Raw genomic sequence first — 14,496 nt, 5'->3', positions numbered from 1 at the left:
AAGGAATAGTAGGGTGCGCCAAGACTCATTTATGTTTGTCTGCAACAAACATCAATCTTGTAATACCGCCATGATATATTCTTGGTTGTGGTTTAGCAGAGATCCACGTTTTCAGTGGATTAGCTCCGTCTATTTTATGTCATAAATGTTTTCTGCCTCATTTCATTGGCATGACCTAGATTGTAGGTAGTTGTTGTAGTTTTCTTTTAAATAAGAGTTTGTGCCTCTTCTCAGAGGTTAGAGACAGGAGGATTAGAAATAGAGTTGCAGAGTATTTTTAGAATTAAAAAACATATTCTTTCATTTTATGTGTTGTGTCAACCTTTGAAAAACAATGAATAAAATGATGCTATTCTGAGTATATAGAGTTATCTTTGAAGTCTGGATACACTCATCCAAGGGGGGCCACTTGGTGAGTATTCATGTGCATTCGTTAGATTCAGTTTTTCTTTTTGCTACAGTAGACGTTCTGGTGATTGACTGTTCTGCAGCAACTGGAAATAGATCCTGTGATTGTTCCTTTAGGCAAAGAAAATAGAGTACCTCCTATTTGACAACTTTGAACTTAGTTATAAGTTCTTTGATTAGAATTTTCTGTTAATGTTGAGCTTTCTTGTAGCCATTCAGTTGTTATAATTATTGCTTGCTAATTTCAAATAGGTTTAGTTGTTGCAGTAATGCAGAATAGCTATTGCAGGAACTTAGTGCATATATAGTGCAGACCCATTTCAAGTAATATGTCCCTAGGTTGACAAATAAATGAACTTCAGTTATGGAGATAATAACTTCATAGAGTGAATGTCTAAACTTCGGGTTGAAAATTTAGCCTCTAGTTATTATTTTTATTGGTGAGGCAAATAGCGAGTGCCACAGGTTCAGCGTGAGTAAAGGGAGTTTTAGCACGTGTGCACACGCTTTAGCGCTAGCGCTCAGAATTTAAAATGTTAACCCGCCTTTTCTACAGGATCCCATAACAGTGCGACCACCACTGAAACAATGCGTCTGACAACAACATTTTCATACTTGCTTTCAGCTTTATCTTTTTAGTGTATTTTCTGTTTTATTACTTAATCAGTAACAAAAAAAAACTAAAAAAAGGAAATTTTTTTTTTTTTTGTTTTTTAGTGTAGTTTTACAATCTTTTCATTCTAGATTTTTGGTTGAGCATGGGCGCTTTAGTGATTTGGCGCTCATTTTTTAAAATTTCAAATTTTTGGGTTTTTGTCTATTGTTTTTGTTGCTAACTTATTTCAGCGCGTACGCTCGTGTTTTAGCACGTCCGACTTTACATCAACATGACCGTAGGTATATTGTGTTATTTTTTATTTTTTCATATAGTTCCTATTGCTTTTAATTTTCAGCCCCTTTAGCACGTATGCAAGCGTTTCAACGCCTACACAAGCGCTTCAGCATGGGTGTTTGCAGAACAACGTGAGCACTGTTTCTGCAAACCTTTGTCTACTAATCAAAATTTTGAAGTTTTTGTAGGTTTTTCAATCAGTCCAAGACATCATCCTAGACTACTAACAATTGTTTTCCAGATCACTTGCCAAAGAATACATTGATTAAAATACTAATCATTTTTTTTTGTAGGTTGCCAAGGAGATACAAATAAATCTTGTGTCTTTATTTTTTATCTTAGGCACCTAGATTTAATTAGGAGGGTTAAAGAACTAAAGTGCTTGATTTTGCTTGGGAAAAGTGTGAAAGTAGGGGAGTATGCTCTTGTCTATCTAGACAATCAGAAATCTTGACCTTTGGCACTTTTCTAGTTTGATTGTGTGCTTTCCTTTAGTGGGCCTTCCCTCCTGATTTTCTTAGGTATTGGTGAGAGGGGAATGACCCAAGTGAGTATGACCAGACCTGCGCATTTTGGCTCACTATAATAAATAGGCCTCTTGAGATGAAAGTTTTGGAGGACAAAGCTATTTGGGAGTTCACTCTTATATTTGGAATTTCGTAGGGCCTTTAGGTCTCAATCATGCTTGTGTGACTACATCTTTCTTGGTACTTTGTAGGGCTATAGGCCTCAATTGCGCTTGCGCGACTACAAGGAGTAGTCTTCAAATGGAAATCCATATTAAGAATTGTAGGATTAGAGGCCACCAGATTCACCTCTGAAAGGTGGATAATCTTTGTGCAAGGGAGATAGTAACTCCCCCAAGAGACTTTCCATATCATGCCCCCATTAGTGTTTGGAGTCAGCTAATACATCGTTGGAAATCCATTGCATGAGACCCAGCGGCCGTATTGTAATAGAAATGAGTTTGATGCTAGTGATGAATTAAGAGTATGTGCCCTCCATCAAGGTTCAAGTTTATCTTTTAACACCAGCTATCATCAGAATCGGGGTAGTCGCATTTCTTCATACAACTTACCATCCGAACCAATCATCTATTGAATCATGTTCATGCCAAGAATAGCCTAGTCATCAAATTTTGTCTAATTATCACTATCACCTCTCTTTGATTAATCATTCTCAATCTTTCCTAAGGACTTAGCACATCAATTGATTGCAAATCAATCCTCAAATCAAATGTCCTTAATCAAATCATCCTTTAATCCAATTTAGCATCACGTTAAGGTTTTATGCCTGGTGAAGTTTTATTTAGACCTCATCCTTAATCAATCAATAATTTGGCTTCGTGCTTGAAGAAGAATCCTCTCCAAGTACCTTTGCCCTATCCTTTGAGTCGATCAAGAATATTATCTCACATCTTTACTTTGCTTAGGATCATTAGTCAATCCTTAGTAGAAGAAATACTTTGATCATTATCCTAAGGTCTAAATTTTACCCAGCTTGGTCATTACCTTGCTTATGGTTTCATCAACATCTCTTGCCTAAAATCCTCATCCAAGGACTAAGGTGTAATCTTAATCAAACCCATGTCCTAATCCAAGGACTCTACTAATCAATCAAATCCAATTTCATCAAATCCAAATTAAATCCAAAATCCAAGATCCTTTCATCAAATTTCTTCTTCCTCTAATCAACCTTTCTAATGCTATTCTTGTATGGTCACAACTCGATCTCAAAAGAAAAATATGGCCGAACAAAAATATGGCATGATGGACATTAATGTCCTATAAGAAGACTCTACACAAGATCTTACACAAAGTATGCAACCCAACATCCAAAATCAACCACAACACCCTAATATGGTTAATCAAGACGAACTCTCTCCAGAAGTGCGAACATTCTTAGAAGACTTATAATCAATAAATGTTGAAGAAATTTATCTGACATAATCCTAGTGCTCTTCTAAAGACTCTCCTTGAAAAATAGAGCTCAACTCCCCCCAATTTTGATAGATCCATTCTTGGTCAACAACCACAAGGAGACCTTGCTCCTACTCATATCGTCACACCTATTCTTCAACCTCATTGAATTGCACCCCCGCCCATCATTCAACCCCAATCAATAGCGCTCACGACATCTATCCCCATGGTCTCAATTCTTCCTTCTTCCTTCTTAGCATCTATGCCAATATCAAATTTGATCTCGTCTATTCTCCAACAGACTTCTATGCCATCTTCTTCTACCTGACCATACGTTTCTATTCCACAATCTTCCATTCCTCTCAAAAATGTCGCTAACTTCATTTGAGCTTCACTTCCTCTTGTCACAACAATTTGTGGGTCGCAACCAACTATCACTCAATTCCCTGTGACATTGATCATCACATCTCACATCCCCACTTCCTCATCACATCAATACATTAGTGGTGGTGGTCCAACTTCTATGACACATCCAATTCTAGGGGAAAACACAATTCATCATGTCCAAAATCCACAACAAGACCTCATTAAAGAAATCCAGGACATGAAAAACATTATCAAAGACATGAAGGAAGGGACTAACAAGAGGAAACCTTACTTGTTTGAGGAATTTTGTCTTGTCCTTATGACCCATCTATATCATTTGCACCATACCCACCAGGGTTTGAGATGCCTAAGTTCACGAAGTATGAGGGCAAAGGGGACCCGTGAGACCATGTTCGTGAGTTTCACATCTTATGTCAAGAAGTCTCCTATAGTGACTTATACCTTCAAAGTCTCTTCCCTAAGAGTCTCATGGGAGATGCTCTTGCATGATTCTCATCCTTACCTCGAGGTTCTTTCACCTCCTTCCTAGACTTAGCAGAGAATTTTGTTGCTCACTATGCCTACAACATTGCCAATGATGTTTCCATGATGGACCTTTGTAACATGAAATAAAGGCCTGGAGAGACTTTTGCTAACTTCTTGCACAGATGGCAACATCTTATAAAGAAATTCCAGTGGGACGTGCTAGAACAACACCAAATTGAATTATTTCAAAAGAATCTGGTGCCCAAACTATCAAGTCCTTTGACATCTCAATGTATCAAATCTTTCTGAAAATTGACTGACAAGGGCCTCGCTCTTGAATGTGTCTTGTTAGAGGAAGGAACCTTAAAACATTACCAAAAATAAAGTTAAAATTCTTCCTCTTACCATAACGATAAACCAAAATTTTTCTCCAAAAATAAGAGCGTTGTCCTTGATGGTGTGACTAATACAAAACGGGTCTAGACCGTGGCCACTCCTACAAAGCCCACCACCACCAATCGCCAATTCAACAATCAAAATAATCAAAATCAATCTCAAAAACCCCCTAACAATGTCTCAATCCAGGGGCGACCACCCCGATCCAATAACAAGACTCCAAGAGATTTTACTCCTCTTGTTGAGCCCATTGAAGAGGTGTTTTAAAAGCTTGTCCAAGCAGGCGCATTGGTCTTCCCAATAACTCGCCTGTTCAACCCTAATCAACCCAAACCTAGGTGGTATAATGAGAATGAGTATTGTGAGTATCATCATATCAATGGGCATGATACACAAAAGTGTATGAATCTTAAAATCTACATGTAAGATCTCATTGATAGAGGTGAGATTGAGGTAGCAACTTCAAAACTAGTAACAACAATGACAAACTCAAAATGTACTAGGAACCCTTCCCAAAACATGATAAAGGTAAAGGCTTATCATCTAACACTGTGAACTATGATTAAACTAATCATATAATGGGCTTTGACTTTTTAGTGGGTCACATTGAGCCTGCAGACAGCCATGCCAATGTCATAACTATCCAAGGAACTAACCCTCCCCCTTCCCAAAGCGGACCTAACCCTACTAAGATATTCATTCAAGGCACTAGACCTTCCACTTTCTACTCTCAGAATGACTACAATGTAACTAGCCATCAAGGTAGAGTCACTATACAAGGAGCCCCTCCCCCACCAAACCCTCCCCTCCCATGTCTTACACCCGTTGATATGACCTCCTTGACCAGATTGGGAAGACCCCCACGTAGATCTCCATCCTAGAACTTATCAAGACTTCCCCTGTCCACAAGATAATTTTAGAACGATCCCTCCTTGAGTCTCGCATTCCCGATAATATCAATTTTGCCCAATTTCAAGCTCTCATTGGAAACCTTGTCGCCTAGCAAAGCCTTGTGTTCACTTCCAATGACACTCTTGTAGATGAAGACCATAATAAACATTTGTACATCAAAGCCCTTATCCAAAAGCTCAAGGTCAAATGTATCTTGACAGACGGTGGATCCAGACTCAATTTGTGTACATACAAGTTAATAAAACAATTGGGGCTTTCAGAGGACCTTGTAGATACGTCAAGAAGAATCACAATAAAAGCATATGATGATGCAGAAAGAGTTTCTAAAGGCATGATGACCTTTCCTCTTCAAGTGGGCCCTATTACAATTGAGACCCATTTCCAAGTCCTAAATCTTGATCTCCCTTACAATATTCTCCTCGGTCGCCCATTGATTCATTCCTTGTAGGCCCCTCCACTTATCATCAATGCATTAAATTCCCCTTCAATGGAAGAGAGATCACTATCAAAGGTGATCCACAACCCTTTCAATATTGCAAGCTCTTAGAGGGGAAGAATCCATATCATTTCCCACTAAATAGACCCTCTTCAACTCCTCCATTTGACACATCAAACGTCTCCTCCACCTCATCCCAAGAAGAGCTTGAAATCAAGATCCTAGATATGGCTGCGGAGAATACAAACTCGAGGATGTCTTATTGCCTCATCTCCAAGTAATTTGGCAAACCAAAAGAAATAAAAAAAGATCAAAAACCTGTTATACAATGCAAAGCTACCACCTTTCAGCAATGGGGTCCACTTGATGAGGAGTGCCTTGAGACAAATGTCTCTTCATGGTTGTACTGGGAAGAAGATGAAGACCCAGCAAAAATAGCTTAAAAAATGTATCCAAAAGCATCATCTATAGTAGAAAAGATGTGTTACAAAGGACACGGCTTGGGACTAGAGGAGAAAGGAAGAAAAGCACCAATAAATCCTATCTCATACAAATATAATAGGGGATTGGGGTACACTCCAGTGCCTAAGATCACTAACACTGGTGCCCCTTCAAGTCCTTCTTTGGATGTCGAAGACTCTGATGAAGAGGAGTTCCATGAAATCCCTTTAGAATACGAAGATGACATCTTATTTGAAACCAACATAAACACCATCACTCCCATAACCCCTCCTCATTCCACATGAGCTACATCTTGTCCATCCCGAACTTATAGACTAGGGCCAATGAGAGAATTTTTTTGGAATTTTTTTAGAAAATTGACATAAAATTCTCGAAAAGAAGAAGAAAGAAGGGGGTATACACCATCGGTGTTTTACACTGGGGCATATTTTTTCTTCTATCTTTTACCCATCACCAAATTTGTCATTGTGTAAAAGAGGGGCAAAATGTAGAAACTTAAATTAATTAATTTAATTTCCTTGCATAATTAATTTATTAATTATGGCAATCCCTATAGTTTCTCAATATTAATTAAATATAATTAATATTGTCACTATAGTCTAGTTGATTGATTTATTTAATAAATCAATCTACCTTTATTCTTCTAAAAATCCTAAAATTAATTCTCTCTAAATCCCCCCTTTAATTAATTAATTTCAATTAATTAATTAATCTAGGTGATTCCTACAAATCACTTTTTTCCTAATCCATCATTAACCTAATGAATTCTTCTAGAAGCCCCCTAATCTCACTTATCATTATTCTTCTAATTTTTAATTCCCTCCACTCATTCTCTCTCCTAGACAAATCCTCCTACAAATCCCATTTTCCCTAAGCTCACCTAATCATTATTCTAATCCCTCTCCTAATGAGTTGCTAGTGGCTAATCCTCATGATTAGCCACAAATTCAACTCCTTGTCTCTTCCATCCAACCACCTTCCTTAAATACCCTTTTCCTAGGTGAATGTGAGATTTTCAAAATCTCACATTCCTCTAGACATCTCCTCCTCCAAGGAATTTTTAATTCCTCCTTATTCGTCCAATCCTTATGACTATCCTTTTTAAGGAATTTTTCATTCCTCATCCCCATCTCTTAAGGAATATTTTATTCCTTTCTCTTCCCTCGGAACATTGGGAAGTCTTCCCAATGAGCCTTGAGGAGTGTGGAGACAAGAAATGCTTTTAAGGCATATATCTTGGTCTCCACACTTGTCTTATCACCTCCTCTTGGGCCATGTGTGGGCTCACATGGAATCCTAACCCTTCATCTCAGATCAATCCTAGCCCTCCATTTCTTCTCCTATTCTCCTATAAATTGAGGACTCCATCACCTTATTTCACATTTCCAAACTAGTTAAGTTTATGTTTTCCAATTAAGTCAAAGAAATCTTCCATAGCATCCAAACTCTACTCAATTTTCCACTTATCCATCACCTAGTCAAAATCCCTCATCCATTCCATCTAATCATCTTGTGCACAATCTTGGAGAGCCATCCACATTCAACAAGGGACCCAATACAATCAAGTTAAGGAGGGGCACATATTTGGATTCATCAAAGGCTCAATCTGAAGGAGTAGGTATAGATTTGCAAGGTATAAACAGTTTGTTTTGTGTTTTTATATGGTTTCTTAGATGTTTTATGTTTTTGTGTGTTTGAATGCTCCATTTGCATACTAACCATCTAATCTCACCTTGTTGGTTTTTCCCCTCTTCATTTTTTGTAAGTCAGTGAGACTTCTTTTTGTGATTAGCAGTGAGCTCTAAGCGATTGGCTTGATTGCAAGTGCAATCCCCATTGTCATTTCACATACTATTGTAGAAGTATTATCTGATTGTGGGTAGAGTTTCCCACCATGTTTTTTCCCTTTATCTAGTTTTCCATGTCAAAATATTGGTGTTGTGTGTACTATGCTTTCATGTTCTATCCTTCATTGTGTTGGTTTCTTTGTGCTTTGGTTTAATGGTTTTGATATGCATAAATTCTTATTTCTGGTGGTAAACTGATTCAGCCCACCCCCCCTCTCAGTTTACTCCTGGTATCAGATTTGTCTAACAATTGGTATCAGAGTGAGGTCCTCTCTGCAGAAGCTTAAATTCTTGAGGAGATCTGATGTCAACTACATCTAGTTCTACATTCAATCACTATGGAAAGGAGAGTCCCATATTTGATGGTATAAATTACAAAATATGGAAGGAGTGAATGAAGATTCATCTCAGATGTCTTGGAGCTGAAGTTTGGGAGATAGTGGAGAAAGGGTAATACCTCATGATCCTGATTCTGGAACACCAACACCTACTGAAGAACAAAAGAAGGTTGAAAATGATGTCAGAGCTAAAAAAGCATTGTTAAGTTCGTTATCTAATGAAAAGCTATTGAATGTCATAGAGTTGAAGAATGCAAAGCTGATCTAGACAAAGCTTGAAATGCTTTATGAAGGCAACCAGGTTTTGAAAATTGCAAAACTTGAAGGTTTCTGGGTAAGGTATGAAACTTTGAAGATGGAAGAAGATGAGAAGATAAGTTCTTTCATGGATAGAGTAAATGAGATTGTTATGGGAATCAAATGTTGCGGTGAATCAGTTAGTGAGGATGAGATAGTGTCAAAGGTTCTGAGAGTTCTACCTTCAGTTTATAAGATGAAGGATAATGCAATCAATGAACTCTGGACAATGTCAAGTACCCTTATTACCAGATATACACTACTTGGTTAATTGACTACTTTTGAGCTTGAGGAACTTGGAGATCAGAGTGCTACTCTGCATTTAAAGTATCTGCCTTCAGTAAGAAGAAGATAGACTGGAAGGATATGTATGCTAAATATATGGACATTGAAAGAGAAGAAAGAGAACTTGAAGAGTTGGAAGCCTTGATTTCTAGAAGAATTCCTAAAGGACCAGTTGGAAGTAAGTATGAAGGAAAAGTCCATTTTAAATGTTTTTCATGCAATAAGATTGGTCATTTTTCTTCTAGATACCCTGAAAGAGCTTTTAGCAATCATGAAAAATTTATGAAGAGTTATAAGCCTAATCCAGAATATCAGAACATACCTAGATTCAGAAGGAATAAGGATAAATCATGCTATTATTTTGGTGATGATTATTTTGGTATTACTGATGTTGATGATGAACCTATGAGTGGACCCGGTAATGGAGCTTCCTCCGGTAAGGATTGGGTTTTTATTTCTATCAAGGATGATTCTTCGAAACCTGTCATTGAAACAACTCATACTGAGGAAAATGCTTTAGCTGCTAAAATTGAAGAAAACGATGAATGGGTTATAGATAGTGGATGCTCACATCACATGACTACTGACAAGAGAAAATTTCTATCACTACAAGAATTTGATGGCGGATTAGCCAAATTTGGAGACGGAAGGCATGTAGGACCAAAGGCATGGGAACAATATCATTGGATGGTAAGACTAACACTAATAATATTTATTATGTTGAAGGCTTAAAGCATAATCTTCTAAGTGTAGGTCAGATGGTGGATAGAGGATTTTATTTACAATTCAAGGATGGAAAATGTAAGATCATCAATAGATCTGGATTGGAAATTGCTTCCAGAACTCAAACTAATGGAAACATATTTCATTTTAACTCTGATGAGAAAGCTTGCTTGATTCCTCAGATTGATGAAAGTTGGTTATGGCATAAGAGGATGTGTCATGTAAATTTTGATTGCATAGTGAAGATCAGTTCAACACAGGCTATCAGAGATTTGCCCAAAATTGTCAAACCTCATAATCTGGTATGTAGAGAATGTCAAATGGGTAAGCAAGTCAAAACTTAAATTAGAAGCATACATGATAAATCTAATAAAATTATTAATCTTATTCATACTAATATGTGTGGACCGGAAAGGACTAAAAGTTTTCAAGGTGATAGATACTTCATGTTACTTATTGATGACTATTCTATAATGATGTGGGTAGCATTTTTGAAAGAAAAATCTGAAGCTTTTGAGAAATTCAAAATCTTTAAAGCTATGGTTGAGACTGAGACGAGACTAAAGATAAAGTGTTTGAGATCGGATCACGATGGTGAGTTTACATCTGGTGAATTCAACAACTTTTGTGAGAAGAATAGAATCAGAAGACAACTTTTTGCACCTAGGACTCCATGACAAAATGGATTGGTGGAAAGGAAGAAGAAGACCATATTGGATGTGGCAAGGACTATGATGACAAAAGCTAAATTGTCTGATATTTATTGGAGGTAAGCCGTCAATATAGTTGTATACACTTTCAACAAAGTACACATAAAAGGTGATACTGGTAAGACTCCTTATGAATTATGGTTTGGTCATACTCCTACTGTCACATATTTCCAAATTTTTGGAAGTAAATGTTACATTAGAAGAGATGATGCATTGGGAAAATTTGATCCTAGAAGTGATGAAGGAATATTTTTGGGTTATTCTACCAAGAGCAAAGCATACAAATGTTATAACAAAAGATTGAATAGGATAACGAAGAGCATAAATGCCAAAGTTGATGAACATGGTAGTAATCAGATCAGATCATATAACTGTGGAACAGAAGATGAATTTATCAGACCTGAACCGGTAATGTGTGAAGTTGCTCAGAACAGTGAACCTGTCACTCCAATAACATCAAAAAACTCAACTGTGACAGAGGAAAAACAAAAAGAGTCAGTAAATCAAGAAAATTCAAAGACTCCTAGGTATGTGAAACTAAATCATTCTAAAGATCAGATCATTGGAGATAAAATAAAAAGGTGTGATGACTAGGAGAAGGCTAGCTACCGAAGAGGTATGTTTGATTTCTCAAATTGAACCAGAATCATTTATTGAAGAAAGTAAAGATGAAAATTGGATAGAAGTAATGTAAGAAGAATTAGATCAAATTGAAAAGAATAAGACATGGGAACTAGTTCCTAGACCTAAAGACAAGAACATTATTGGAACTAAATGGGTCTACAAGAATATATTAAATGAGAAAGGTCAAATTATGAGGAACAAGGCTAGATTGGTTTGCAAAGGTTATTCACAAGAAGAAGGAGTTGATTATGGCGATACTTATGCCCCGATTGGAAGAATTGAAGCGGTAAGACTTTTCCTTGCTTATGTTGCACACAAGAACTACAAAGTATATCAAATGGATGTCAAATGTGCATTTCTGAATGGAAATCTTGAAGAGGAAGTCTACATTGAGCAACTTGATGGATTTTATTTATCAGAAGACAAGGACATGGTTTGCAGATTGAAGAAAGCTTTATATGGACTAAAACAAGCCCCTAGGGCATGGTATGCTAGATTGGACAAATATCTTTCTAAGCTTGGTTTTAGAAAAGGTAATGCTAATAGTAACCTATATTAGAAAATTGAGCATGATGACATACTGATCATTGAATTCTTTGTGGATGATATCATTTTTGGAGGAGAAGATAGTCTATGCATGATATTTGTTGATGATATGAAGAATGAATTTGAAATGTTTATGGTTGGTGAGATGAAATTTTTCTTAGGTTTTTAGATTACTCAGACTGATAAAGGTATTTTCATTTGTCAAACTAAGTATGTGAAGGATTTACCTAAGAAATTTGGACTTGAGAATTCCAAACATGTCGGTACTCCTATGATAACCAGTTACAAATTGTCAAAGGATTATGAATCCCGTAAAGTGGATCCAAGTAGATACAAATCAATGATTGGTGGATTGTTGTACTTAACTGAGAATAGACCTAATATTATGAATGGTGTTTATATTGCATCTATATTTTAGTCAGGTCCTAGAGAAACTCATGATACTATTGTTAAGAGGATATTCAAGTATTTGGCAAGTACAAAAGACCTTGGGTTATGGTATCCAAAGAGTGATGACTTCAAATTATGTGCATATACAAATTCTAATTGGGCAAGAGATGTGGATGATAGGAAGAGCACTATAGGCAGTGCATTCTTTCTTGGGAAGAATTTGGTTTTATGGCTTAGCAAGAAACAATCATGTACTTCATTACCTACTATTGAAGCAGAATATGTAGCTGATGCTACCAACTTTACTCAGATTTTATGGATGAAACAAATATTAAAAGATTTAAGCGTAAATTATGATGAGCCTATTGTTATTCACTATGATAATACTGCTTCTATTGATATGTCAAAGAATTCGGTATTTCATTCCAAATCAAAACACATTTGTATAAGGTACAACTTCTTGAAGGAAAAGGTTGAAGCAAAGGAAGTCAAATTGGTTTATGTGCCTACTAAGGAGCAGATTGCAGATATTTTAACTAAACCATTTCCTAAAGATACTTTTGAATATCTTAGAGATCAGTTGGGGGTTACCAACCCTCCAGAAGAGACTTAGAGATGCAGGAAAGCATCAATCCGGTAAGCTTATCAGATATTTTCTTTGATCTGGGTTGATGAGATGATGCTACTACTTAGGGGGAGTAGTCAGCTATTTGGTTTAGTAATTTTTTTGTATTGGTCCTTTGTCATTGATGTCAAAGGGGGAGAGGTGGTATTCATGTGAAAATCAGTCATATCTTTGAGGGAGATTGTTGGCATTATGTTGGTTTCTTTGTGCTCCGATTTAATGTTTTGATATGCATAAGTTCTTATTTCTGATGGTAAACCGATTCACCCCCCCCCACCCTCTCAATTTTCTCCTGGTATCAGATTTGTCTAACAGTAAAAAACTCCAATATGATCCCTAGGATCGCCTTTTCCTCGATATCTGTCAAATTTAGGTGTTTCAAAGTGAGGAGGAAAAGCCAACATGTATAGTGTATGATCAAAAGGATATGGATTTAAGTCCTGCATCGTATAGTTTTCCTGTCATTACCGGTTTGGATATTTTCATCTTTTGTTGGATATTTTGGACTTGCTGAGCAAGGATATTTGTTTGAGTTAATGGTACATTTTTTGCATACATATTCCCAATAAATGGATTAGCAGTAGTATAGATGGGAGGTCATTGAAATATACCATAGTTTTAATTTTGCGTGTCCTAGGTTCCGCTAGGTGGTGTGAAATAAGCAAATTGTGTACTAGTATTTGGTTGAGTTATACCAATTATATTAGCGGAACCTGGATTTATATTTTGATGGCTATACGTGGAGCCCACTGAATGGGAAATTGGAGGTTGTATTGCACTTGTCGGATTTGAAACTTTTGATGTTTGTGTTTGACCTTGTGTGGAAGTACTTGATATAGTTGATCCAGTTTCAGAAGTGACACTAGTCTTTGTTTGTGTGTTGACACTTATATTTGATGATGCCATGCCAGTTTGTGAGCTATTAGTTGGAGCTACAACTGCTTGGGTGGATGATACTTGTGTTCTTTGGGTAGCATTTTGTGTAGAACTTAAAGCCGCAGCTTGCATTTGTGGTGTATTCGATGTTTGACTAGCATTTTGAATCAAAGTAACTCTTGATGGTAAAATTATTGTAACATCAAAATCTTGTGGTAGCTTAGCACCATTTTATAATAATAGGGCGAGATACCTACTCTTGTCATGATTGATAAGTTCATTAAGGATCATAAGGACATGCAATTTTTGTCAAGCGGCCTCAAGTTCTTCATGTGTCAAGTTTTATTGAGTTTCTTGTATCGTTGGCATGTTGTTAAAATATAATTGTCTGTGGGGTTGACTATTTGATATGTCCATATTCCATGTACAGTTATACAATGAGTCACTATTGGATCCATCTTACTTTTTTCTTTATACGGTCTTGTGACAGACATTAAGGACACTATGATACAAGACTACGATGTTCCTAGGATGTAAATGCAAGACTTAAGACTAGAGGACTATAAAGCATGCAATATATACCGACGTGCTCTGTTGGGGATTACGACAAGGTAGTTATTGAGGACCTTGTTGAGGTGACTGTTGAGAACATTGTTGTTGTAATTTCAGCCTCTCAAGTCTTTCTTGAAGAAGTCCTTGTGCAATTTATTTATGAATTCTACGAGCCTTCTTATACTCTTGATCTATCTCAAACTCAACTCTTATGTATTGAGGGGCACTTGTTTTTAACTCCCAAGCCAAGTTATCTAAGCCGTCAAGAATTTCTTGTTGACCGTCATTCGACACTAGATTAGGTTGTTAAAAGGGGAACAAACCATCACCTAGTAGAACCATGATGACTCATGCTATGACCTAATATGATTATATAGCTAGTGAAGAACTGTGATAAACATAAATG

The sequence above is a fragment of the Cryptomeria japonica genome, chromosome 10 (genome assembly GCF_030272615.1).
Source record: "Cryptomeria japonica chromosome 10, Sugi_1.0, whole genome shotgun sequence".
NCBI lineage: Eukaryota > Viridiplantae > Streptophyta > Pinopsida > Cupressales > Cupressaceae > Cryptomeria > Cryptomeria japonica.
The sequence above is the reverse complement of the archived record's forward strand: the minus strand, read 5'-3'. Positions refer to the sequence as shown.